Source organism: Mauremys reevesii, linkage group 17 (genome assembly GCF_016161935.1).
Source record: "Mauremys reevesii isolate NIE-2019 linkage group 17, ASM1616193v1, whole genome shotgun sequence".
Taxonomy (NCBI): Eukaryota; Metazoa; Chordata; order Testudines; family Geoemydidae; genus Mauremys; species Mauremys reevesii.
The window spans coordinates 9,463,559-9,488,925 of NC_052639.1; the positions used below are offsets into that span (position 1 = coordinate 9,463,559).

Below are 25,367 nucleotides of genomic sequence, written 5' to 3' on the forward strand. Positions count from 1 at the left end.
TCATGTTCAGGCTGTGGTATGAGTTCCTCCAGGTTTCTTGTAAGCAGACAGGGACCTTCGCGGGTGCTCTCGATACAGGAATGGCCCAGACACGATAAAGTGATGGGGATTGCATTTTCCTTTTTTATTTCTGTATTTCCAATGACATTTCTGTTTGTGATTTCATTTTGCTTTGTATAACTGTGTTTTCTCCTGGATTTGATATTTAACTGAAAAAAGAATAAGACCTCAGGGCGCCGGATGGAGGAGCAGGCTGGGGCGATGACTGCTAAGAGAGTGAGAGTAGCAGGTTTTCTGTATTGTTTCCTGCCTTCATTTTCATGACTAGTTTCTCTTCTTCATGAAATTTGCTTCATTTATGTGTAAGCCTGGCTAGCTCAGCTGGCAGAGCATCAGACTTTTAATCTGAGAGTCCAGGGTTCAAGTTCCTGGTCAGGTAAAAAGGGAACAGTTCCCCACAGAAGGAAAGAAGGCATCTCTCCAAGTTGTTATTTGACATCACCTTTTCCCCCAGGACTTGTTCTTTCCTAGGAAGGGCCATGTACTGCCTGGGACTGAAGGGGCAACTTCCTCACATGCCCACTGGCCTCTCAGTCTGGTTTAAGAAAGGCCTCTGGGAGCTGCAGCAAACTGCTGCAGGCCAACTTGGTGAGTAAAGGCAGGGCTGCCCCCACAGGGTCATCCACACCAGAGCTCAGCAGAGGTCTGGGGGTTCCCTATTGGTCCCATGGTGTAAGGGCAGCACTCGGGACTTTGAATCCTGCAATCTGAGCTGAAGTCTTGGTGGGATCTGAGGACAATTCCTGTGCCACAAACCCTGCTGGGTCTTCCAAGGCTCGATCTTGCTTTCTCAAAGGCCATGAAAGCCTGTCTTTTACCCGCTAGCTGTTGTGACTTGAGCACAAGAGGGGACGTTTGATCCAGAAGCCTGGCCGTGCCTGGAGTCCTGTAGGTAGGGATGCGAGCTCCATTTCCTCTGAGTCCTGAAGCTGGGCTGCAGGCTGGCCTAGGAGGCAGCCCTATTGGTTGACCTACTGGCCCAAAGTCACTTGGGCGGTGTTGGTCTTTCCCCAGGGATGCTGAAGGGCCTAAGGGAGGGAGGCTCAATACTCCCCCCTATCAGTCAGGGCGGAAGAGGAGGGCAGCAAGAGTTTGCAGGTTGATGGCTGGGCCTTCTAGCGTTCGGTTGGGGACGAGGTGGGGAACGCGAACTGGGAGAAATGGTTGCTGGCCTGTGAGGAATGGCTCAGCCGGTGGCGTAAGGGGACCTTGTCATTAACCTCAGCCATGTGTTTCCCCCTGCTCCACGAATGCTGCTGAGACCGAACACGATGACCTTCCACTTCTTGTGGGGCCATAGGACGTCCCTACCTAGTCAGGAGAAGTGCGGCTTTTCTGCTGTATTAGAAATGGTGGTTGGGCCTGGTGGGCTTTGAAGCCTTGTACGGCTCTACTTTTTTGTTTTTCAATTTTCAGTGGGTGGCTGAGCTGGAGGGCAGGTCAGGCCCGAGGAGAATGACGGGACAACCATAAAGAACCCAACTGACTCTTCCGATATGGCCGTATTTTTTTTACCCCACTGGGTGCAGCACCAGGTATGGGATGGCCAATAGTGGCGGAAGGGGGAGGAGATTAGGAAGGCCCCCGCCGTGTTCTTCTATTCCCACCTTACATCCTACAGGATTTTCAGTGGGTGGCTAGGTGGAAGGTGCTTCCAGGATGGCTTCATCCGCAACAGTGGCCACCCTCACAGCAGCGGCAGCCACAGCAGCGAGCCCCCCCCCTTCGGCTCAGTCTGAACAGAGGTCAATGTACCACTGGGTGAGACAGGCCAATTTTAGGGAGCTTCCTCTGAAGGTGAGCAACTGTCTCCAGAACTTACTGACAGGATCTTTAAAGTATTTGCAAATGTGCATGGCCGGCATGTGCAGAGCAAAGGCGGCCCGGGGCACTGTGTCAGGCTCTGGCACCGCTCGAGACAATGGACCATCTTCAGCCACCAGGCGACCCAGGATCTAAGGCAGGAATGGGGTGAGGAAGCAAGTCAAGCTGAGCAAGGCAGGCAAAAATTCATCTCGCCTTCGTGGGCGCTTGCAATGATACCCTTTTTGTGTGCCAGGACTGACAAAAACATCCCAGACAGAGAAGCAGCAGGCCAAAAAAGCAGCAGGGGTATTCTATCTGCTATCCAAGATCCATAAACGTAGAAATCCTGGATGCCCCATCATTTCAGGCAATGGCACCCTGACAGCAGGATTGTCTGGCTGTGTAGACTCCCTTCTCAGGCCCTACGCTACCAGCACTCCCAGCTATCTTCGAGACACCACTGACTTCCTGAGGAAACTACAATCCATTGGTGATCTTCCAGAAAACACCATCCTGGCCACTATGGATGTGGAAGGCCTCTACACCAACGTTCCACACAAAGATGGACTACAAGCCGTCAGGAACAGTATCCCTGATAATGTCACGGCAAACCTGGTGGCTGAACTTTGTGACTTTGTCCTCACCCACAACTATTCCAGATTTGGGGACAATGTATACCTTCAAGTCAGCGGCACTGCTATGGGTACCCGCATGGCCCCACAGTATGCCCACATTTTTATGGCTGACTTAGAACAACGCTTCCTCAGCTTTCATCCTCTAATGCCCCTACTCTACTTGCGCTACACTGATGACATCTTCATCATCTGGACCCATGAAAAAGAAAACCTTTGAGGAATTCCACCATGATTTCAACAATTTCCATCCCACCATCAACCTCAGCCTGGACCAGTCCACACAAGAGATCCACTTCCTGGACACTACTGTGCTAATAAGCGATGGTCACATAAACACCACCCTATACCAGAAACATATTGACTGCTATGCTTACCTACATGCCTCCAGCTTTCATCCAGACCACACCACACAATCCATTGTCTACAGCCAAGCTCTAAAATACAACTACATATGCTCCAACCCCTCAGAAAGAGACAAACACCTACAAGATCTCTATCGAGCATTCTTACAAGTACATTACCCACCTGCTGAAATGAAGAAACAGATTGACAGAGCCAGAAGAGTACCCAGAAGTCACCTACTACAGGACAGGCCCAACAAAGAAAGTAACAGAACCCCACTAGCCGTCACCTTCAGCCCCCCAACAAAAACCTCTCCAGCGCATCTACAACCTATCCTGAAGGACAATGCCTCACTCTCACAGATCTTGGGACACAGGCCTGTCCTTGCTTACAGACAGCCCCCCAACCTGAAGCAAATACTTACCAGCAAGCAAACAGCAGAAACACTAACCCAGGAACCTATCCTTGCAACAAAGCCAACTCTGTCCACATATCTATTCAGGGGACATCATCATAGGACCTAATCACATCAGCCACACTATCAGAGGCTCGTTCACCTGCACATCTACCAAAGTGATATATGTTATTATGTGCCAGCAATGCCCCTCCACCATGTATATTGGCCAAACCAGACAGTCTCTACGTAAAACAATAAATGGACACAAATCACATGTCAAGAATTATAACATTCAAAAACCAGTCGGAGAACACTTCAATCTCCTGGTCACGCATTTACAGACCTAAAAGTTGCAATATTACAGCAAATAACCTTCAAAACAGACTCTCATGAGAGACTGCTGAAGTGGAATTAATTTGCAAAGTGGACACCATTAAATTAGGCTTGAATAAAGACTGGGAGTGGATGGGTCATTACACAAAGTCAAACTATTTCCTCTTGTTTATTTGTCCCCCTACTGTTACTCACATCTTCTTGTCAACTGTTGGAAATGTGCCATCCTGATTATCACTACAAAAGGTTTTTTCTCCTGCTGATAATAGCTCACCTTAACTGCTCACTCGTTATAGTGTGTATGGCAACACCCATTTTTTTTCATGTTTTCTGTATATATATATATCTTCCTGCTGTATTTCCACTGCATGCATCCGATGAAGTGGGTTTTAGCCCAGCAAAGCTTATGCTCAAATAAATTTGTTAGTCTCTAAGGTGCCACAAGTACTCCTCTTTCTTTTTGCAGATAAATGAATGGAGGTTAAGTCCATGAATGGCTATTAGCCAGGATGGGTAAGGAATGGTGTCCCTAACCTCTGTTTGTTAGAGGGTGGAGATGGATGGTAGGAGAGAAATCACTTGATCATTACCTGTTCAGTCCCTCTGGGGCACCTGGCATTGGCCACTGTTGGCAGATAGGATGCGGGGTTGGATGGACCTTTGGTCTGACCCAGTATGGCCATTCTTATGTACTTATGAAGGGAGGGGCAAAGGCTTTTGACAGAGTTTCTGTAGTGTAGTGGTAATCACGTTTACCTAACATGCAAAAGGTCCCTGCTTCAAAACCAGGCAGAAACACAATGGCTTAATTTTCCAAGCTCCTACTGGCCTGTCCCTGCTGTTGTAGGAGCAGCAGTGATTTCTATGCTCAGAAGGTCTGTTGTACTTCCCCTGCTCCCACTTTTGTCTCCTCTCCCTCTCTGAAGGCCTGTGAAGTGGCTTTTCCCCTCCCGCTCCCTCCTGGAATGCTCGTGGGATGAATGGGCTGGTTGAAGAGCAGAAGAGCTCCCAGGTAGACAAGGTGTCTGGGACGCTAATTAGGCAGCACTCACACACCCAGAGCATGGACACTGCCCAAGGTGGAGTGTGACCAACCAGATGCAGCCAAGTCATCTCTAGTCGCAGGCCATGAGGTGCAGGCCCTTAAAAGGGGAAGGGGCCCTGTGCTCAGGAGAGCACTCACAAGCTTGTACCTCCAGTGAATGCCCTTTGCCCGGACTGCCTTACCTTGCAGAATCCTGACATCTCCAGTGCTGTGCCTGTCCTGGGAGCGTGAGTATGCAAGTGTGAGTGTGTCACCCCCGCTGCCCCCCGCTTCTTCTTTTGAGCTTAGCTGTCAGTATAATAAACGTGCTGCTTTCTGCCAAACTCTGGTGGGTCATTAGCTTACTAGCTGGCCCAATTTTGGGTAACACCTGTGATAAACTCAACCCCTGCAAGATCGTGGGTGGTGAAATGAGCTGGGAAAAAGCCTTGGCATCAGCAGGGGAAAGCTAGAGGATCTTGGCCAGGCACATTTTGAAGCCTTGTGGTTTGGTCTCCTCTGCCCTGGGAGGTTGGCCTATGGCGGCCGGCTCTTCCTGCTGCCTCCTCTGTGTGACTTGCCAAAGGAGGAAGTGAGGCAGCAATGGGGCAAAAGAGGAAAGTCGAGCTGAGGAAGGCAGGGCAGAAGCTAAGCGCCTCAGTGCGGCTAAGTGGGGTTAGTAGAGCACCACCAGTCGTTCTGCAAAGCCTGGGGAGGTGCGGTTGGCTGCTGGGAGGCAGAATCCTGTGCCTGCCTCTTGGCTTCCCAGGGGTGGCTACTTGCAGCCCAGGAGAAGGACAGTTCTGGGTGAAAGGAAGACAAGCAAAGCTCTGGGAGGAAATTTGGGTGCGGGGTGCTGGCTCTGCGCTGGGGGAGGGGTTTGGGGTGCAGGAGGGGTGGCGCTTACCCCGGGCACTGCAGCTCCCAAAGTGACCGGTACACACAACCCTCTGGCAGCAGCTCCTAGGTGGGTGGGGCCAGGGGGTCTCCGTGTGCCGCTGCCTGCAGGCACTGCCCCCAGAGCTCCCATTGGCTGCAGTTCCTGGCCAATGGGGGCTGCGGAGTTGGTACTCGGGGCAGAGGCAGTGAATGGAGACACTCCCCCCCACCCCAGGGGATGCTGGGACATGCCGGCCATTTCTGGGAGTGGCACGGAGGGACGGAGGCAGAGTGGGCAGGGAGCCACCTCAGTGCTGCTGGCACATCTCTGCACACTGATGGGGGGAGGGGAGCAGAGGGCCTCCATGTGCTGCCTGGGGTAGGGGCAATGAACAGAGCTGCCTCCCCTCCCGGGTCTATTACAGGAGTGGGTGGGTGGGGTCTTTTGGCCTGCAAGGTGCAGCAGGTCGGACTAGATGATCACATTGTTCCCTTCTGACCTTAAAGGCTTTGAGTCTAAAAGGGAGAGGGAAGTAAAGATATTTTTTTTTAAATAAACCAAACATTGTAATACCAGATAACTCCAACAGCTCATTGTACAGTCCCACCCCTTTCTTCCTCCACTGTGTGTTGAATGACCTGCAGGACATTGATTCTCTCATTTCATTGATAAACTGATACAACGTGACTGAAATAAAACCAATTCCCAGTAGAGAAAATGTCACTTCCCTGCATTGGCTGGGAATCGAACCCAGGTCAACTGCTTGGAAGGCAGCTATGCTCACCACTATACCACCAATGCATCTGGCAAAAGTGCCACTTATGCTTGCCCAATGAGGCTAGAGCAGCATTGAGGCACTTTTCTGCCTGTTAAAATGTACTGGATTCTCATCACTAAAAAAACACCTCCATCTTCACTTGGGTTTGAACCATCAGCCTTTCAATTAGCCAGCAAAGCCTTTCAATTAGCCAGCAAAGTTGTTAATCACAGGGTATGTCTACACTATGGGATTATTCCAATTTTACAGAAATTGTTTTTTGGAAACAGATTGTATAAAGTCGAGTGCACGCGGCCACACTAAGCACATTAATTAAGTGGTGTGCGTCCATGTACGAGGCTAGTGTCAATTTCCAGAGTGTTGCATTGTGGGTAGCTATCCCATAGCTATCCCATAGTTCCCGCAGTCTCCCCCGCCCATTGGAATTCCGCGTTGAGATCCCAATGCCTGATGGGGCAAAAACAGTGTCATGGGTGATTCTGGGTAAATGTTGTCACTCAATCCTCCCTCCGTGAAAGAAACGGCAGACAATCATTTCGTGCCCTTTTCCCTGGATTGCCCGGGCAGACGCCATAGCACGGCAACCATGGAGCCCGTTCAGCCTTTTTTCACTGTCACCGTATGTCTACTGGATGGTGCTGACAGACGCGGTACTGCAGCGCTACACGGCAGCATCCCCTTGCCTTTTGCAAGTTAGCAAAGATAGTTACTAGCCATCCCATCCCATCTGCTGCTTTGCAAGTTGACAATGACAGTGACCAGTCATAATGTACTGTCTGCTGCTGTCATGGTGCTCCTGGCCGGCCTCGTGAGGTCGGCCGGGACGCATGGACAAAAATGGGAATGACTCCCCCGGTCATTCCCTTCTTTACGTTTTGTCTAAAGGGAGAGTCAGTCCTGTCTAGACTATCAGACAAGCCTACTAAAGAACCAGAGAGGCAAACAGCCACTCCGGGTCAGAGCCCCAGACATCCCGCAGAAATGATGAGCTGCATGCCATTCTAGGGGGTGCCCCTGCAACAACCACACCCATTGCTTCCCTCCTCCCCACCCCTCCTGGGCTACTGTTGCAGTTATCCCCCCATTTGTGTGATGAAGTAATAAAGAATGCAGGAATTTGAAACAACACTGACTTTATTGCCTCTGCAAGTAGAGCTCAAAGGAGGAGGGGGGGCAGCCTCCAGCTGCTATGATATTCCAGGCAGGACTGAATCTCCATTAGACAAAGCTTAAAGAAGAGAATGACCTGGGAGTCATTCACATTTTTGCCCAGGTGCCCCTGGGCGACCTCACCGAGGTCAGCCAGGAGCACTCACGGGATGACGATGACTGATACCAGTCCTACTGTACCGTCTGCCATCTGGAAGGGAAGGGAAGGGAAGGGGATGCTGCTGTGTAGTGCTGCAGCACAACATGTGCCAGCAGAATCCGGTAGACATACGGTGACATTGAAAAAAAGCGAGAAATTATTTTTTCCCTTTGCTTTCACGGGGGAGGGGGGGCAATGACATATACCCTGAACCACCCGTGACAATGTTTTTGACCCTTCAGGCTTTGGGAACTCAGCCAAGAATTCAAATGGTTTTTGGAGAGTGCGGGAACTGTGGGATAGCTACAGTCATCAGCCGCCCCTCCCTCCATGAGCGTCCATTTCATTCTTTGGCTTTCTGGTACGCTTGTCTCAGCTCCTTAAGTTTCAGCACTGTGTTGAGTCCCTGATGTGGCCTCTCTCCATCATAGCCTGGGAGATTTTTTTCAAATGTTTTGGCATTTCGTCTTTTGGAATGGAGTTCTGATAGAACAGATTCATCTCCCCATACAAAGATCAGCTTCAGTATCTCCCCTACAGTCAATGCTGGAGCTCTTTTTGGATTCTGGGACTGCATGGTCACCTGTGTTGATCGGCGCCCACGCTGGGCAAACAGGAAATGAAATTCAAAAGTTCATGGGGCTTTTTCTGTTTACCTGGCCAGTGCATCCGAGTTCAGATTGCTGTCCAGAGCGGTCACAATGGTGCACTGTGGGATAGCACCCGGAGGCCAATACCGTTGAATTGTGGCCACATTAACCCTAATCCGACATGGCAATGCCGATTTCAGCGCTACTCCCCTCGTCGGAGAGGAGTACAGATACCGGTATTAAGAGACCTTTATATCGATATAAAGGGCTTCGTTGTGTGGATGGGTGCAGGGTTAATGCGATTTAACGCTGCTAAATTCGATATAAACTCGTAGTGTTGACCAGGCCAGAGAGAGCAGCAGGTTTCCCATATTGTTTCCCGCTCTTGTTTTCTTGACTAGTTTCTCCTCTGCACCAACTTGCTGTTTTTCTTTATGAGCCTGGCTAGCTCAGTGGGCAGAGCATCAAACTTTTAATCTGAGGGTCCAGGGTTCAAGTCCCTGGTCAGGTGATAAACTACTCCCCAAGATCTTACACTGTCTTGCTGGAGTCCTCTTTGATGTTACTTTTTCTCTTCAGGATTTTCCCTTTCCTCAGAAGGGCCTTTTTGTGTGTGGTTTGAAGGGGCAACTTCCTGACAGCCCCTCTGTCCTTGCAGCCTGGAGGAATAAAGGCCTCTGGGCATAGAGCATGTTCCTCCCCTGCACACACACACACACACACACACACACACACACACACACACACACACACACACACACACACACACACACACACACACACACACACACACACACACACACACAGAATATCCCTAAGGAATTAGAATCACCTGCTGCCTTCCTCTGTCCTGCTGGATCCCCAAATGAAGATGCTCTTCAGCCTAAACCCATGTCGCCTCTTTTCCCAGTGCCCCTCAGACCCAACCCTCAGTCCCTCCTATGCTCACTGCTCCTCACTCCCAACCCGAGCCTGCTCCTCTTCACCCTTCTCCTCTGTCCCAACCCACAGGCCCCTTCTCCTCATGCTGCTCCTCAATCCCAATCCACGGCTCCTCCTTCCTCCAGCAGCAGGTGCTTCAGACCCGCTCAGGAAGATTTTATTGCAAGGTTTTGTGTATGAGTCTGCATGTGGATTTTACAGTGTGTTGGAAATAGGTTGGGTTGCTTGCCGAAATGATCACTTGTGGTTGGTGCTGGACTCCCAGTCTCCATGTTATTGGGGGCAGGAGAAATAAAGGGTTGTTATCCTTGTTGTGTGAATCGAGGGCAGCACAACTGTGCTTGGCAGACCCCGATTGAGGGACTCACCCTCAATTCAATAGCACTTGCTAGGCAGGGGACAGGGGTTCCAAAGCTGAGTGGGCTGGGGTCTGGGTCCCAATGCTAAAATTTAGGTGTCAGACCAACTTTAGGACAGGGTGGCTGTAGAGGGATGAGTGAGTCCCTAGACAACATAGTGAGTATGGAGCCTTCTTATATTCCCCCCTTTTCCACCCAGGATGGCAGGTGAACTGTACAGAGGCACCTCTGGGCTTGCTCTGACTAAGGACAACAGCTGTGAGTGGGGTGGAGAGGGGATGGCTCATGTTAAAGGACTTTTGGTTGCTGGACTTACGAACCGTAGGGAGAAGGACACTGCCCAGCTTATCTGGGGGGTGGGTCTTTCCCTTGTGGTTTATGTTTATGTGTTGGGGCTGCTGACATGACTTCTACTAACCTTGGGCTTACATTGCAGTGTAGACATACCCTGAGAGGGCATCTAGACTGTGATAAAATCCCACTGGCCCGGCTGGCCTGGATGATCTGATTTGGGCTCCTGGGGCTCAGGTTGTGGAGCTAAAAACTACAGCGTAGACATCTGGGCTCAGACTGGAGCCCAGGCTCGGAGACCCTCACCCCTCATGGGGTCTTGGAGGCTGGGCTGAAGCCCAAGTGTCTACGCTGAATCAACTGACCCAGGGTTTGAGAATAGTGACTTGGGTGTGTTAATGGCAGTATAGACATAATGCTGGGCTATGTCCACACTGCAATGAAACACCCAGCGCTGTCCCGTGCCAGTGCAGGCTCCCAGGCTAGGGCCATGGGGTGGTAAATTTGCAGCGTAGACCTCTCGGCTCAGGCTCAATACCGGGCTCTGGGAGCCCTCAAGGTTGGGAGGGAGTTTAGCAAGCAAACAAGGTAAAATGGCAGTGGAGTATTAGCCTGGACTCAATGGCATTTCTCCATTGGTCTGTCTGCTTTGGGGCAGAGACAATAACACGTCCTGCTGCATTCGTTATTTCAAAGGGCAGTTTAGGATTTTCATCCTCACACACGGTGCACAAAGCAGGACTCAACCCTCGGTGCAAACTAAACAAGCTGCCCACAGGTTCTGCCAGCCACAATGAGCCATTCAGTGTGAGAGCCCAGACCTGCCCCTGTCCCAGAGGAAGCAGGATCATCTGTGACAGGCTGGAACACTGACCTATCAGCTCTTAACTCCCAAATTTTCAGTAAGTCTGTTATCAGTGCCTGTGAGTATAATTTAAACAACTATACTGGGCTGGACCAAAGAGCTCTGTGTTTTGTCTTCCCACAGTAGCCAATACCAGGTTGCCCAAGAGTTAGTCAATAAGGCACCACTGGGAATTGAACCCAGGATTTCCTGTTTACAAGACAGGTGCTTTAGCCAGCTAAGCCATGGTGCCTGCCTGTGGCAACAGCACAGTGTCTGCCCACACCTGACTCCCTGCCATCCCCACTGGGGCCTGACAAGCTTTGCTTGTGTTTGGATTCTGCAAAGCAGAGGAGCAGGTGACGTTTTCCTTGCAAGGTGTGTGTGTGTGTGTGTGTGTGTGTGTGTGTGTGTGTGTGTGTGTGTGTGTGTGTGTGTGTGTGTGTGTGTGTGTGTGTGTGTGTGTGAGAGAGAGAGAGAGAGAGAGAGAGAGAGAGAGAGAGAGAATCTTTGGCCAGGTCTGCACTACAAGGTTACTTCAGCATCATTATATTGCTCAGATGCGTGAAAAACACACAACGCTCCCTCGGTCAGCAGCTTGTGGCTGGTGCACACACTGCAATACCACGTCTGGCGACAAAATTGCCCTGTTTTGGTGACAAAATAAAACCACCTCGACGAGAGGCCTAGTGCTTTTTGCAGCAAACTTAAAGTGACAAATGTCAGTGTAAATGCTGCTGGTCATTATATCACCATAACTGGCCTCCACCAGTATCCCTCCATGCCTGCCGTGAACTCACCTGCCCTGCATTCCTGCTACAGAGGCTGGGTACCTCCCCTTTCATAGCTCCAGAAAGTTCTGACAGCTGAGCCGCTATCTACACCGGGATTAGCTTGATAGAACTGCATTGCCAGCCTAAGTCATGTAATTACACCAACCTAATTTTGTAGTGTAGACCTGTCCAAAGAATCACACACACACCTTGGGAGCAAAACTTCATCTGCTCCTCTGCTTTATAGAATCCAAACACGAACAACACTTCTCAGGGCCCAGTGGGGATTGGCAGAGAGTCAGGTGTGGGCCATCTTTATCCCAGGAGAGATGGACTCTAAGGGTACGTCTCCATTGCAATGTAAGCCCAGGTGTGGCACGCTGTGCTCAGAGCAGCACCCTGCAAGCCCCATATTCACCACTCTCATATAATGATGAGATGGTTCGTACAAAGTCTGCCTGGTGAGGTGTCATTTCAAAAGTCTTGATCTGTTGAACATTAATATCGTGTTGGATTGTGTGTGCTCGCATTGGTTGGGAAGTTATGAAGTTTTGCTCTGTGTGCGTTACTGAGATATGTTATGAGGTTGGGAAATGCCCCCCACCAGACTTTCAGGTGCGACAAGGAGGAGCCAGACTCGCTGCTGGCCCATTGAAGGGATCCACACTCCCAAGGACCATCCCAGGAACCGTGTACAATGCAGGCTTCTCCGAGATAGCACAGCGACAATGGACACTGATTGACTCACATCGTAGCAAAGGAGCTTCCTAGCAAGTCAGAGGAAACTATGAAAGAGGGGAAGAGACATCATGACCTGGCCTCTCTCCCCCACAACTCAGCAGCTGGAAACACACCTGGAGGACAAAGACTGAACTGAACTGACTCAGAAATCAGAAGAGAATAATAACAATAATACTTTCAAACCAAAGTCCCCAAACAGACTAGTATTAGTTTTTCAGCAGAAAATTTTCAGTTTGGGGAATTTTGTTTTCTCAGTCAGACTTGGCCAAGGGAAGCAGGGAGAAAATGTTTGAGTTGCCTCCTTCAGAACAGCTTGGCCTAGATACTAGCTCTGGTTCACTGTTGTGGCCTTGCTCGAGTTGAGGGTATTTTAATAATTTGGGCAGGTCCCAGGGTGTTTTGGGGAGAAGATGAGGATGTTACCTCTTGAGATAAAAACTAAGAAATACAGCACTAGAGAATTTCTTTTTTAAAGAAATCTGGGATTTAGACATTTTATTTAAAGCAAGGGAGTTCTGAGTTTCTGAGAAGGTTTTTGTTTGCAAGAAGCAAGATCGTTTGAGCTGTCATTGTACCAAAGGGGAGATGGTTGTCTACAAAGGAGGGTGAAAACTAAATGCATCCGATGAGGATGGGATTTGAACCCATGCATGCAGAGCACAATGGATTAGCAGTCCATCACCTTAACCACTCGGCCACCTCATCTGAGCTGTTAAAATGACAGGAGGAGAAATCTAAGGCCAGCAGAGCTAGGGCCAATAAGGAGTTTTTAAATACTACGCAGAAGCAGGGGCTGAATGAGCTCCCCTCACATCGAGTGAGGAGCTGGGGGAAAGACTTCAGGAACAGAGCGTGTTTGCACAGACACACCTACTCTGCCTAGGTATGCAGCATGATGGGGCCGCTTTCCCAAAATGACCAGTTTCGGCTGGTGGTGGGTTACAAATCACTTTAGGATTCAATGGAATGAAATGTTATTATCCTTCCTGCATGATTGAAGGGCAGCAGAACATACCTAGACTGTCCTGATGGAGGGGTGGGTGGGTGGGTGAGGAATAGCTTTTATTGGACTTCATAGAAGTGATTGAGAACATCACCCTAAACCAGTGGTCCCCAAACATTTCACTCTGTGCCCTCTTAGCCATGGCTGTGGCCTTGGAAGCCGCAGTCAAGAACTGAGGCTGGGAGTGGGGCTGTTGGTTGCTGGTGAGAGGGGTGCTGACTGGGGAATGGGGGTCGTGGGTGAGCTGGGAGCCAGAGCCCCAGGCTGACGTTGGGGTTGGGGAAGAGCTGGGGCAGAGTGGGGCTGAGTGCTGCTCCCTCCATGGGGGCTGGCTCAGGCCCTGAGGTGCCCCCATGCATGTTCCTCTGTGTCCCCCTAGGAGTCATGCCCCACATTTTGGGAACCACTGAACCCTACTCGCTAAGCAGGGGCTAGTGATGCCAAAGCCCAGGGAAAGGGAGAACAAGTGCGGGCCCCCAGCACTGGAGCCATGTGAAGGGGCTGCAGGAGAGGGGCAATGGCTGGTGGCCCAGGGAGTTAAGGGCAAAGGGGGCACAGGAGGGGGCAGGAGTTAGGGGTGAAGGAGGTGCAAGGCGTGGGAGTGCAGGAGCTAGCGGTAAAGGGGGAGTGGGGACCGTCCAGGGGCAATGGGGAAGTGCCAAAGTACAAGCTTTGCCCAGGGCACCATTTTCCCTAATGCTGGTCTGAGCAAACAATTGGAAATGACCCTTCAGTGAGACCAGAACCATCGTGTAGAAAAGCCCCTTTGTTAAGTGTTGGTGGCTGAGGGCTTAGGGAGATGGGTTAGAAAGCAACAGGCGTCTTTCTGTGGAGGTTTGATTCTTGCCTGTTAGGCAAGGCTGGTGTGTGGTGTCTCCATGGCTGTACTTTCCGTGTCTGATCTGCCACAGGGAGCCAAGTCTAGACATATTCAGAGGCTCTATGCCAGCGTTTCTCAAATTTCCTTTCACTGCAACCCCCTTCTGCCCAAAAAAAACTTACTCCATGGCCCTGGAAAGAGGGACCAGGCCCCTCCCCACTGAGCAGAGGCAGGGAAGACAAAGCCTGAGCCCTGCCCCAGTTAGGGGAGGTCAAAACCAGAGCTTGAAGGATTCAGCCCTGGGTGGTGGGGCTCAGAAATTTGGCTTCAGCCCCAGGCCCCAACAAGTCTAACGCCAGCCCTGGCAACCCCATTAAAACACGGTTATGACCCACTTTGGGGTCTTGCCCCACAGCTTGAGAACCACTGCTCTATGCTGAGGGGAGAGAGTTTTCCTGGGGGTGTAGTTAATCCACTTCCCAAGAGGTGGCAGCTATGTCAGTGGGAGAAGCTATATCGGTGGGTGTGCAAGCTGTGGTGTTTGCCACATTTAAGAAGTTTAATCAAACCCCATTTTTAAAACCACCTGTGGTCTGGGAATGGCAAAGGAGCTCGATGAATCAGGGTTTGTCCTTCAAAGTCCTGAAAATCACGATTCCCTACTCAGGTCATTGTGGGGGTATAGCTCAGCGGTAGAGTGCTTGACTGCAGCTCAAGTGATCCTCAAGTGGTCAGATTAGATGCTCTAATCGTCTCTTCTGGCCATAAAGGCGACTAATTTCTGAAAAGCTGAGTGTAGCATTGGGAGCAGCATCTCATGTTTTCCTGTCTAGCCGGCTTGCTGCCTAGAACGAATGCTCCTTAGTGGGGTGATCCACAGGGAGTAGCTTAAACCTCCAAAGTGCCTGGGCAGGGGCAGGACATTAGCACAGCAAGGGAGGGGTGTGGCAGTGACATCACAAAGGCCTTTTGCAGGACCTCAGACTATTGGTCAAAGGTGGTGGGGAGGTGGTGACCTCACAGAGAGATGCTGACATCAGCCAGGCAGGACAGGGGCGAGGGGCCAGGGAAACCTCAGAGACCCTGTGGCTTTGCTTCAGCAAGTCTCCTTCTCCAGGTCTCTCTTTGAGGACTGGGGGAGTATTGGGGTTCACGTACCTGAGCGCCAGGAGGAACCTCTTTCGAGTTTTCTCCTTCCCTTTTAGTGATTTTACTTGAAAACAGCCATCCCTGTTTAGAAGGTAAGAGCCTCCTTGAGGTTTGAAACCTGTTCGGTCTGATCCATCTGGTGACAGTTGAATTCTAGGCATGGAAAACACAAACTTAAGGAGGCAGAATTTTATTCCGCACCTGGGATTTTGTCCCATAGAATCAGTGGGGACATTAGGGTTTGTCCTTTCTGTTTCACCTTTTCCTCCATCCATCCCTTCCTCCTTTCTCTTTGTCTCTTGCTTCTTTTGTCCTTTCACCTGTTCCTCCCAACACCAGGAGCGGTGTGTGTGTGTGTGTGTGTGTGTGTGTGTGTGTGTGTGTGTGTGTGTGTTGCGGGGGAGTGCTCTGCAGCTCCCACTGTGGGAGGTCCACCCAAAAATGTGGGGCTGAAATAGTGCTCGGGCAGTGATCCCCACCAGTGACCTGGGCCATCCTTTGGGCTCTCTGGTGAGAACCCTCAGCCTCCCGTCCTCAGTCTCTACCCTGATTGGCTGAGCAGGGGGTTATTGACAGGGAGGAGACTCAGGTCCTTGTTGTTCTCTTTTAAGACCAAGGAAATAAGTCAGAACCTGTTATATGTTGACAAATTTTGCTGCTTTGCTGCATTAATGGTCTCTGAGCAGTTCATGATTCTCTCTAACATTGCAGTTCTCCTCAAATACTTGCTGAATAATTACTGTGCACTGTTGTTGGTCTGGAGCTCATCTGAGAGCACTTTATTCAGGTCATTCAGTGTTTGAAATTCAAGATCTGATGGTTAGTTTGAAAATCAGGGCTCTTGGGTCCTATTCCCAACTCTGCCACTGGCTGGCTGTGTGACCTAAGACAAGTCAATTCTCCTTTCTCAGCCTTAGCTTCTCCCTCTCTCAAGTAGGGATAATGATGATCCGCTCCTACCTAGCTCAAGGTGGGTGGAGGATGGGGATCCATTGGAGAGTGTCACTAGGAGTATCAGAGGGGCCGTGTTAGTCTGGATTTGTAAAAGCAGCAAAGACTCCTGTGGCACCTGGCTAAGCAAACAGAACAAACCCCAAATCCCCTGTGCTTTGGGATCCAGGTTTGCTGTGGGAATCCTGTAGTTCAGATGACTTCACGCCTGGGCATTGTGATTCTTTACCAGTTTCTCTGGCATTGGGGCAGTTTTGTGCTCACAGCTGTGATGGCCGAGTGGTTAAGGCGTTGGACTTGAAATCCAATAGGGTTCCCTGCGCAGGTTCAAATCCTGCTCACAGCGAGGCCTGTGTTTTAGCCAGTCTCTCACCCGGGCAATACCTCTGTACAACCCCTGAGACACTCTCAATTCTCTCCCACCCCAAGTAAATTCTGTTCTGCTCCTTTCATCGAGATGCCTGGGACACTCCCGCACACTGTGTACCTGAGGGGTCGGGCAAACTCTCAGCACCTGAAGCCTCTGCCACTCACCTAGTGCCCCATAGATCAGCCATAGCCCTGGTTCTGCTCCTCTCTCTAGCATGTGAGTCAGCGACTCCAGGGGAGCTACGGGCTGCAGAACCAACAGAGAGAAAAAGGTGCTCAGCACCCACTGGCAGCCAGCTCCCCACCCACTACAGGCCTTGCTGACAAGCTCCTCACACTTGCCAGTGATCAGCTGTTCAGTGGGGTGCAGGAGGCGCTGGGGAGGAGCAGGGAGAGTGGGAGAGGGAGAGGAATGGGGCAGGAAGGTGCAGGGCGGGAAGAGATGGTACAGGGGGTGGGGCTTGGGGGAAGGGGTGGAGTGGGGGGCAGGGCCTGGGGAGGAAAGGGGGGATTTGTCCCATACCCCGGATCCCTCTAGGGCCGGCCCTGAAGGGAAGCACCGACTATCACAGTGACAATAAAACTGACCAGCCTTGTGGGGGGGGCTGAGGGAGATCCGCACTCACCAGGTCTCTTGTCTCCCCCAAGGTGAGCCAGACACTGCTCTCTCCTGGCTCTCACTCTAGCAGCTGGACGCCAAGGAGCCATTTCCCCTCAGGAAGTGCATCGAGTGCCCCTGTGGTGCTGGGGGGCTGGCACTGCTGCTGCCTGTGGGGCTGGCAGGGGGGCTGATGTCTGCACAGACTCTCAGCTGCCAGGCCGGAGGGGGCACTTGGGACCTTACCAGACTGGCTCAGTGAAGACGGGGGGTTGACAGAGCAATACAGACGCTCTCCAGAGCACGGAGCAGCAGCCGCCCATGCAGCCAGGCAATGAGCAATTCCCACAGCCTGGAGCCGAGGGCGGCAGCTGCTGTTCCAGCTCCTTGGGACAGGCCCTGTCAGCCAACAGCCACTTCTTACTCCCCACAGCTAAGGGCGCCGGGTTCCTCCGGTGGGGGTGTGGAGCAGCCGTTCGTTTTCCTGTCCGCACTCCTCTGTGGTGTGAAAATCGGGGAGGGGAGGCAGAAGCCCCACTTCCCTCCAGAAATGACGCCAGTGGGGGAAGCCAGGACAACAGGGTGGGGCGGCAGGTGGTGGCCAGACTCTCACTGCCAGGGTCTAGTCTAGCTCAGGGTCCAGCTCAACTTCCTCCCCGCGCCACTGGCCCCCAGTCCCCTTCCACCACCAGGTCAACCCGGGCACTAGGGCAGGAACGGGGTGAGGCAGCAAGTCAAGCTGAGCAAGGCAGGCAAAAGCAGGTCTTGTCTTCATGGACAGCTCCCAATGACGTCCTGTTTGTGTGCAACTGCTGCAAAAACATCCCGGGCAGAGAAGCAACAGGCCAAAATACTGCTCCATGGCTGCCAAAGTAGCTTAGTTGGGAGAGCGTTAGACTGAAGATCTAAAGGTTCCTGGTTCAATCCCAGGCTTTGACAGGTTCTTTTATTCTCTTTGTACAGGGGGGCAGCTTGTTCTCTGGCAGCCCAGTGGTACTTGCACCCAAGGTGAGCAGAGCTGCTGTGGGGCAAAGCAATTTTGGGGGCCCCTTCCATTAAAAAAAGTTGCAACATTGTATTCTCATGGGGCCCCTGTGGGGCCTGGAACAAACTTCCCCACTTGCCTCCCCTGTGGGTGGCACTGATGGTGAGTCTCTGATCTTGGGCTCTGCAGTAGGAAAACATAGAATGGGCTTCTGCCCCTACTTGGCCCACCTGACTTTTAACAAGGAGAGATGGGATCTGTCTTTCCCAACATGGCAGGAAGACAGCAAGGCAGGGTGACCCTCAGGAATGGTGCCAGAGGGCTGCTGGGCAGTGACAGGCAGGGATTGGGGATGGAAGCTCCTCTGTGCAGCTGAGCAAGGGCAGTACCAGGGAAGGGGAATCTGTAAAAGTGGCCGTGTGGAAGGTGGCAGGGATTTGGGGGCCCAGGAGGAGGCGCTTGATGTTCAGTGCCTTGGAGCAGCTGGACTTGGCCATGGTGGGTGTTCAGGAAATGCACATTAACAACTCTAGGGTAGCTCAATAGGCAGAGGGTGATTGGAGGAAGGGCCTCCTGGCCAGGGAAGAACGATGGGGCTGGAGTCTTGTTTTTCACATTCGCGGTGCTAGTACAGAAGGTGGTGGAGCTCCAACCAGGGAGGGCATTACTGGTGGGCTTTGTGCTCTGTGGCACTGGTTACTGCTATATTAGTGTGTATGGTCCCCAGTTAAGGCATGAGAGGGAAGATCAAAGGCTCCCTTCCTCTGGGCTGCATGATGTTTGTTGTTGGGGGGGTGCGGATTTTAATTATGTCAGCCGGCCTGAGCACCGCTGGTCCCGTTTTCCCAACCTTCAGAGGAAACGTTTTTACAACGAGCACTACCTGGCACAGGTCTGTAGTGAGGTCGGCTTAGAGGAGCTCACACCAGCCACAGAGGGGGTTCACCTTTCTGCGGGGACAGACCAGGACTCGCATTGACCGGATTTATGCTTAGCTTTTGTGTCTTTAGCATGTTGCTTCTCAGATTCTTTCTTGGCCCGACTTGTTACACTTTGACACTTAACAGGCTAGAGTTTGTGCACCTTCCTATTATCCTCACTAGGATCTGATTTCCAAATTTTGAGGAATGACTTTTTGCCTCTAACGGCCTCCATTACTCTGCCATGTACCTAGAGTGGCGTTCTGCTGGTCGTCCTATTGTCGCTTCTGATTTAGGGCAAACGTTTCATCTGAGCCTCTAATTGCGGTGTTTTTAAACGCTCTGCATGCTGCTTGCAGGCACCTAACACTTGTGACAGCAGCTCCTTTTAATTCCCATCCAACCATCTGTACTTATGCCGATAGGTCGACTCTAGGTCTTTAACTCTGAGCGGTAGCTGAGAAGATGGTAAATGGGGCAGAAACCCGTTCGACAAACCTCTTCATTTCCTTGTATCAGAGGGGAGCCGTGTTAGTCTGGATCTGTAAAAGCAACAAAGACTCCTGTGGCACCTTATAGACTAACAGACGTTTTGCAGCATGAGCTTTCGTGGGTGAATACTCACTTCTTCGGATACCGCTCAGAGTTATTCTTGCATCCGAAGAAGTGGGTATTCACCCACGAAAGCTCATGCTGCAAAACGTCTGTTAGTCTATAAGGTGCCACAGGATTCTTTGTTGCTTCATTTCCTTGTTATTTCCTGACTTCTTTATTCATCCCCTTTTCCTTATTTCCTGGGTGAGGCGGCGGCCTGCCAGGGAGCTCCCCGGCACCTCTGGCTGCCTGGGCTGAAGGCAAGAGGCAGGCCTGGGCGTGGCGAGGGCCTCCTGTCCTGGCCTGAGGCTGCAGTGCTTCCTGGTCCCCTTTTCCCACCACCCCGGCAGGCGGCTGCTGCGGGAGAACACGAGGGAGGCTCTGGGGGCGCTAGGCAGCGCTGTGTGTGTGGCTGTCAGGGGAAAGAGCCGAGGCTCCGGACTCGACCTGCCATTGACTCGCGTGGCTCTGCGCGGCCGTCAGCCGGGGCGGGCCAGGCCGCGGACGTGACTCAGGCTTGGGCCGCATGGCCGCGCTTTCCTGATGAGGTATAACCCTGGGTGTCAGGTCGCTGTGCAGCTTTGATCTAAACTGACCAGCAGCCCACAGCCTCCCCCTGGGTCAGCCCCACCTGGTTACTCCTTACAGGCCGACCTCACCCCCCTTCCAGTCCCGGATTCACCCCCTAATCATCCTACTACCACTCAGAGCCACAGCCGTGGAGGTGCTGAAGGAGGGAGGGGTGACTCCAGGGTGGGGTTCTTCTCTAACGATGGCTGGCAGAAAGGTGGTGCTCAGCTCTGTCAGCGACCTGCCCAGTTGCCTCGCTGCCAGGGGATACAGACATTTCTGTAAGGCGATTAAATGGGGTATTTGGCTTCTGAGTGAATGTGAGAAATGTGCAATTATGAGAGGGAATTTCCATCTACCTTTCTACTGCTCTTCAGTGGCCTAATGGCGAAAACATTAGCTTCCTAAACCAGATATTGTGGGTTCAAGTCCCATCCGGGGTGAAAAACTCCTCTCTTCTTGTATAAAGTACTGGATCTTCAGAACAGTCCTCCAGGAACAGAATCTTCCATTTGACAAATGCTTTCTAAACCCATCAGTAGCAAACAGTTAATACTAGTGTTTGTCTGAGAATAGAGTGAAGGGGAGTGTTTACTCCGACACAGACAGAAAGAGCAAGGCTGTTCTGAAAGAGAATGGATCTGTCTGGAGACAAAGCAGCCCATGAGACTGAGCAACCGTGTGAAAAGAAGAGGTTCAAATATGTTAGGTGTTATGTAGGTTGGCCTGGCAAATTTAGCGCTTGGCTACACTTGCAGATGTAGAGCGCTGGGAGTTAAACCAGCCCTCGGAGACCACAGCAGGGAAAATGCTGCTGTGTGTTTACTCTGACAGCTGCAAGTGCACTGGAATGGCCACACTAGCAGCTCTTGCAAATGCCACAGAGAGCAGTGCACTGTGGTAGCTATCCCAGTGTGCAAGTGGCTGCAATGTGCTTTTCAAATGGGGGGCGGGGGTGGAGTGTGTATGTGGGGGGAGAGACAGTGTGTTTTGGGGGTCTGAGAGTGTGTCAGCATGCTGTCTTGTGTGTTCGGACAGCAGCAGACCACCCCTCCCCCACCTCTCTCTCTCACACACACACCCTGCATCATCGGCAGCAGCATTCCCCAGTAATGGTTGCTTTGTCCCGGAGCAGATAAGCAGCCGGCTGTCGGAAACAGAGCTTTGAAAGGGAATATCCGCATGCCGATTTCAAAACAATGACCACAGTGGGCACTTGACTTCAGGGGATTATGGGACGTTTTCAGAGGCCAGTCACAGTGCAGTAATACAACACGTCGTCACACTCACACCTGGGCATTTCAGCCGAGGCAAAGTGAGCTTTATGCTTCTCATGGAGGTGGATTACCAGGAGCGCTCCAGCTGCAGAGCCCAGGTGCTCCATGTGCCTTGCGAGTGTGGACACCTCAGGAGTTAGGGCACCCGGGGCTGCTTTAATGCGCTCAAACTTGCAAGTGTAGCCAAGCCCCTAGACTTGCGACCTGACACCCAGGGTTATAAGACAGACATAGTGACCCCCTTACTGGCCTTGGGGAACCCCAAACCCTTGTTACTAAGGGCACTGAGGAGTCTCTGTCCCTTAATAACTTCTGGGAGCTCCCCAGCAGGCTGCGGGCGTCAGCCACCTCCTGCCACACAGGTTAGACTCTTGGTGCTGTGCCAGCCGCCCCCTCGCTTGCAGGCCCAGTGTGAGAAGCAGGAGGCCTGGTGCTGGCAGAAGAGGGTTTTGATTGATCCACCTCTGTGTGCTGGGCACAGGACGCTTCCACTGTGTCACTCTGCTGGCTTTTCTTCAGCAGCGCCTAGCGGCCCTGGCTCCAGGCTAGTGCCTGGTGAGCTCTGGCACTGGCAGGAAGCGCTGCAGGGTGCTGGGCAGCGGCCCTGGCAAACCAGCTGCTGGTAGGTGTCTCTGTGGTATCATGGGTCAGTGAGTTCAGCTGTTAATGGAAAGGAGGGGGGGTTATGCTCCCCCAGGGATGCCACTGAAGGCTCCTCATGGGCTCCTCAAGGTCTGCTGGGAGCCGTGATGTCCCCCTTTTGCCGCCTCGAAGGCTCCCTCCTGGACACAGTGGATTCACCTGCTGCCTACAAGAGTGTCGGGGCCGCGCTGCAAAAGCCCATCTCCCAGCAGCCGTGCCGGAGGCTCAGGTTTAATCCTCAAGGCCGAGTGCAAAACCTTCAGCCGGGAACATTTCGCTCCCTTCCCGCCTCCGCCCAAGCGGCAAGGGAGAAGCGGAGGAGACAGGCCGGCTCAGACGCCTCCCTCCCACTTCCCTGTACGCTGTGCAAAGCTCTTGGCCTGCCTCATGCCTCGTCAGGAAAGCGCGGCCATGCGGCCCAAGCCTGAGTCACGTCCGCGGCCTGGCCCGCCCCGGCTGACGGCCGCGCAGAGCCACGCGAGTCAATGGCAGGTCGAGTCCGGAGCCTCGGCTCTTTCCCCTGACAGCCACACACACAGCGCTGCCTAGCGCCCCCAGAGCCTCCCTCGTGTTCTCCCGCAGCAGCCGCCTGCCGGGGTGGTGGGAAAAGGGGACCAGGAAGCACTGCAGCCTCATTCCAGGACAGGAGGCCCTCGCCACGCCCAGGCCTGCCTCTTGCCTTCAGCCCAGGCAGCCAGAGGTGCCGGGGAGCTCCCTGGCAGGCCGCCGCTTCGCCTCAGCCACCTCTTGCCTCATGGCCTAGGCTCTTGGTGCTCTGCTGGTCACCGCCTGGCTTGAAGGCCCAGAGGGAAAACAAATGAGCACACAGGTAGTAGAGGATGGTTTTGATCTACTGACCTCTGGGCCCAGCACACTTCCACTGCACCACTCTGCTAGCTTTTCATCCTCTTACTACCCACCCACCACTATCCGGATTAGTGCCTTACGAGCTCTCGCGCTGGCAGGCAGATGTGCAGGCTGCTAGGCAGCTGCCCTGGTCACAGGATTTTACAGCTTCTACAGGGTAAAAGGGATCTATTTGGAGTTTGGACCCCATTGGGAGCTGGGCAGCCGGTTTAAGATCGGGTGGCATAAGGAATACACAATCTGCAATAGCCCCGATTGGGGGTAAAGGGCTTTGGTGTGTGGAAGGGTGCAGGGTTAATTCGGTTTAACACTGCTAAATTTGGTATAAACGCGTAGTGTAGAGCAGGCCTAACAGGGATCTCTGGGGAACAGACGTCATTGCTTTAAGAGCAGATTGCTTAGTGTGTACATCTCTTCTGAAGCACGTTAGCACCTTTGGCTCTTCCAATGTGTGCTTCTTGTGCGTAACTGTTCCGATGCGTCATTCCAACGTAGCCAGTTCCAGTTTGTTAGTCCTGCCTCTGTGAGTACAAGCTATGGAAGAAATATCTGATTGGCTGAAGAGGTGTTCCTCTCTTAGTTAGAAGAAGTGATTGGTGAAATTCGAGAAGACGTTTATTTGTAACAGAAGCTAAAGAGGCATTTTAAAAAGTTTCTTCATATGTCAGGTGCCACAATGAAACATGCCTACAGTGTGCTGTTTGTCAGTCTCGCTGTCTCTGTGATCATAGTGAGATTTGATGTATTAAATTACACACTGTAACCACTAAATATAGGCACTCTAGACGTTAGACTATAGCCGTGGGAGGTTGTTTTAACACAAAGTGATTGGTCTCCCTAAGTAGTGTCTGTTACAGCTATCCCCCTATTCCATTTTGTTTCTTACAGCTGTCCCCTTACTCCATTTTGTTTTTGTTCTCCTCCTGTGGCCGCCCCGTCCTGGCTGTTAAGTTGTTTACCAGGGCCACTGCCCTTCTCAAAGGGAGGGCCCCTTAAGTCGTTTGCCAAGAGCCATTGCCCTTCTCAAAGGAATGGCCACTTGTGCTGCGTGCTAAGTGGGACCACTGCCCTGTTCAAAGGGTTAGTCCTGTTATCACCTTGTTAAACCTGGGCTTGGTGTAGGGTAGGCAATGTCCAGAGCTGCAAGACCTAAAGTGGCCACATAGCTGAGCATATGAGTCATATCTGTGAGCTCAGAACTTGCCCAGGCATGTCATGTGCCTACCTGCAGTTTTTCCTGTGTCTCCTCCTGTGACAGAGGAGCCTATCAGGATTACTGGTGGGAAACTGCCTAAGTTTGCCTTTATAACCAGACATTTTCTGATCAGACCTCAGAAAGGTTTCTGCATTGCTGCCTGGTCTGATCAGCCAGGGGTTCTGGGGGTCCTTTCTCCGCTCTTGTTTTATTTTTGAGCATACCCCCATTTTTAACTCCCCTCCCACAAACAATGAAATTTTCCTGGAAATCTCCTGATTATTGTAAGCGAATTGAGTCCTCTCTGTGTCCTCTGATGCTGCTGCTGTTCCTGTCTCTGCCTTTGCTGCTGCCTTGGGGACTGGTAAGAATCCTTCTGAGAAACTTTCTATACTTTTATTTTATTATTTTAGCTGCTGGCCTTGTTTCCCCAGCAGACAGACCCAAGCTAACTCCTTGGTCTGTATCTGTAATCTGCTTCTAGCTCCACAGCGCCTTTGCTGCTAGAAATAAGCCTGCTTGCAGCCGCCCCACTGCTGCAGCCACCACTGGGCACACACCACTGTGCCCTCTGGAACTACCCCTAGTATAAGGTGCACCCATTAGGTTAGGTTTAGCCTTTAGTCTAGATAAATTGTAATTTCATTTTGCATAGCTGTGGTTAAGTTAGCCTTAGAGAATTGTTGCATTGTGTTTGTTACTTGCTAATTTGTGTAGTCTTGGTTAAGTTAGATCATAGATAAGATTTTGCTGTGTTCTGTATAACTGTGATTAAGTCTGTCTTCCCACTGCCAGCCCCCCTCCCCCCCCCGGGCTTCCCCAGTCACTTACAGTCTGTTTGTTCTCTGTGTCTCTCTAAGTTTAAATCTCCCTCCGCAGCGCCTTTGCCTTGTGCTCCTCTTCCCCCATCCCAATCTAGCATAAAACCCCATTGGTTACTTTTTTTCCCTCTGATACACCTCACATTCTACATTTACACCACTGTGACACATTTTTACCTAGAATTGTTTCCTATTTAACATATTTTATCCATAACTGTTAGTTGGTTAGGAGTACTTGTGGCACCTTAAAGACTAACAAATTTATTTCAGCATGAGCTTTCGTGAGCTGCAGCTCACTTCTTCGGATGCATAGAATGGAACACACAGACAGGAGATATTTATGTGTGTGTTCCATTCTATGCATCATCCAGAATTCCGGGGCCCGATTCCGGGGCGGGGTTCGGCGCGAGGGCCCTTCCGTTCGGGACCCGCCGCGGTCTTGGGCACTTTGGCGGCGGGTCCCGGACGGAAGGGCCCCCGCCGCCGAGCTGCGCTGCGGCGG

General features: G+C 51.8%; 5 non-coding genes across 5 annotated transcripts; 2 read left to right on the plus strand and 3 right to left on the minus strand.

The window, feature by feature from the left end:
* Positions 1–6,206: 6,206 nt before the first annotated feature.
* On the minus strand, positions 6,207–6,278 carry TRNAG-UCC. The gene has a single exon. It is a non-coding gene; the product is annotated as a tRNA-Gly (tRNA).
* A 4,491-nt stretch (positions 6,279–10,769) lies between these two features.
* TRNAT-UGU lies at positions 10,770–10,843 on the minus strand. The gene has a single exon. It is a non-coding gene; the product is annotated as a tRNA-Thr (tRNA).
* Positions 10,844–12,727: 1,884 nt separating this feature from the next.
* Positions 12,728–12,809, minus strand: TRNAS-GCU. The gene has a single exon. It is a non-coding gene; the product is annotated as a tRNA-Ser (tRNA).
* Positions 12,810–16,292: 3,483 nt separating this feature from the next.
* On the plus strand, positions 16,293–16,373 carry TRNAS-UGA. Its single transcript has one exon. It is a non-coding gene; the product is annotated as a tRNA-Ser (tRNA).
* A 1,487-nt stretch (positions 16,374–17,860) lies between these two features.
* TRNAF-GAA lies at positions 17,861–17,933 on the plus strand. Its single transcript has one exon. It is a non-coding gene; the product is annotated as a tRNA-Phe (tRNA).
* Positions 17,934–25,367: the final 7,434 nt, after the last annotated feature.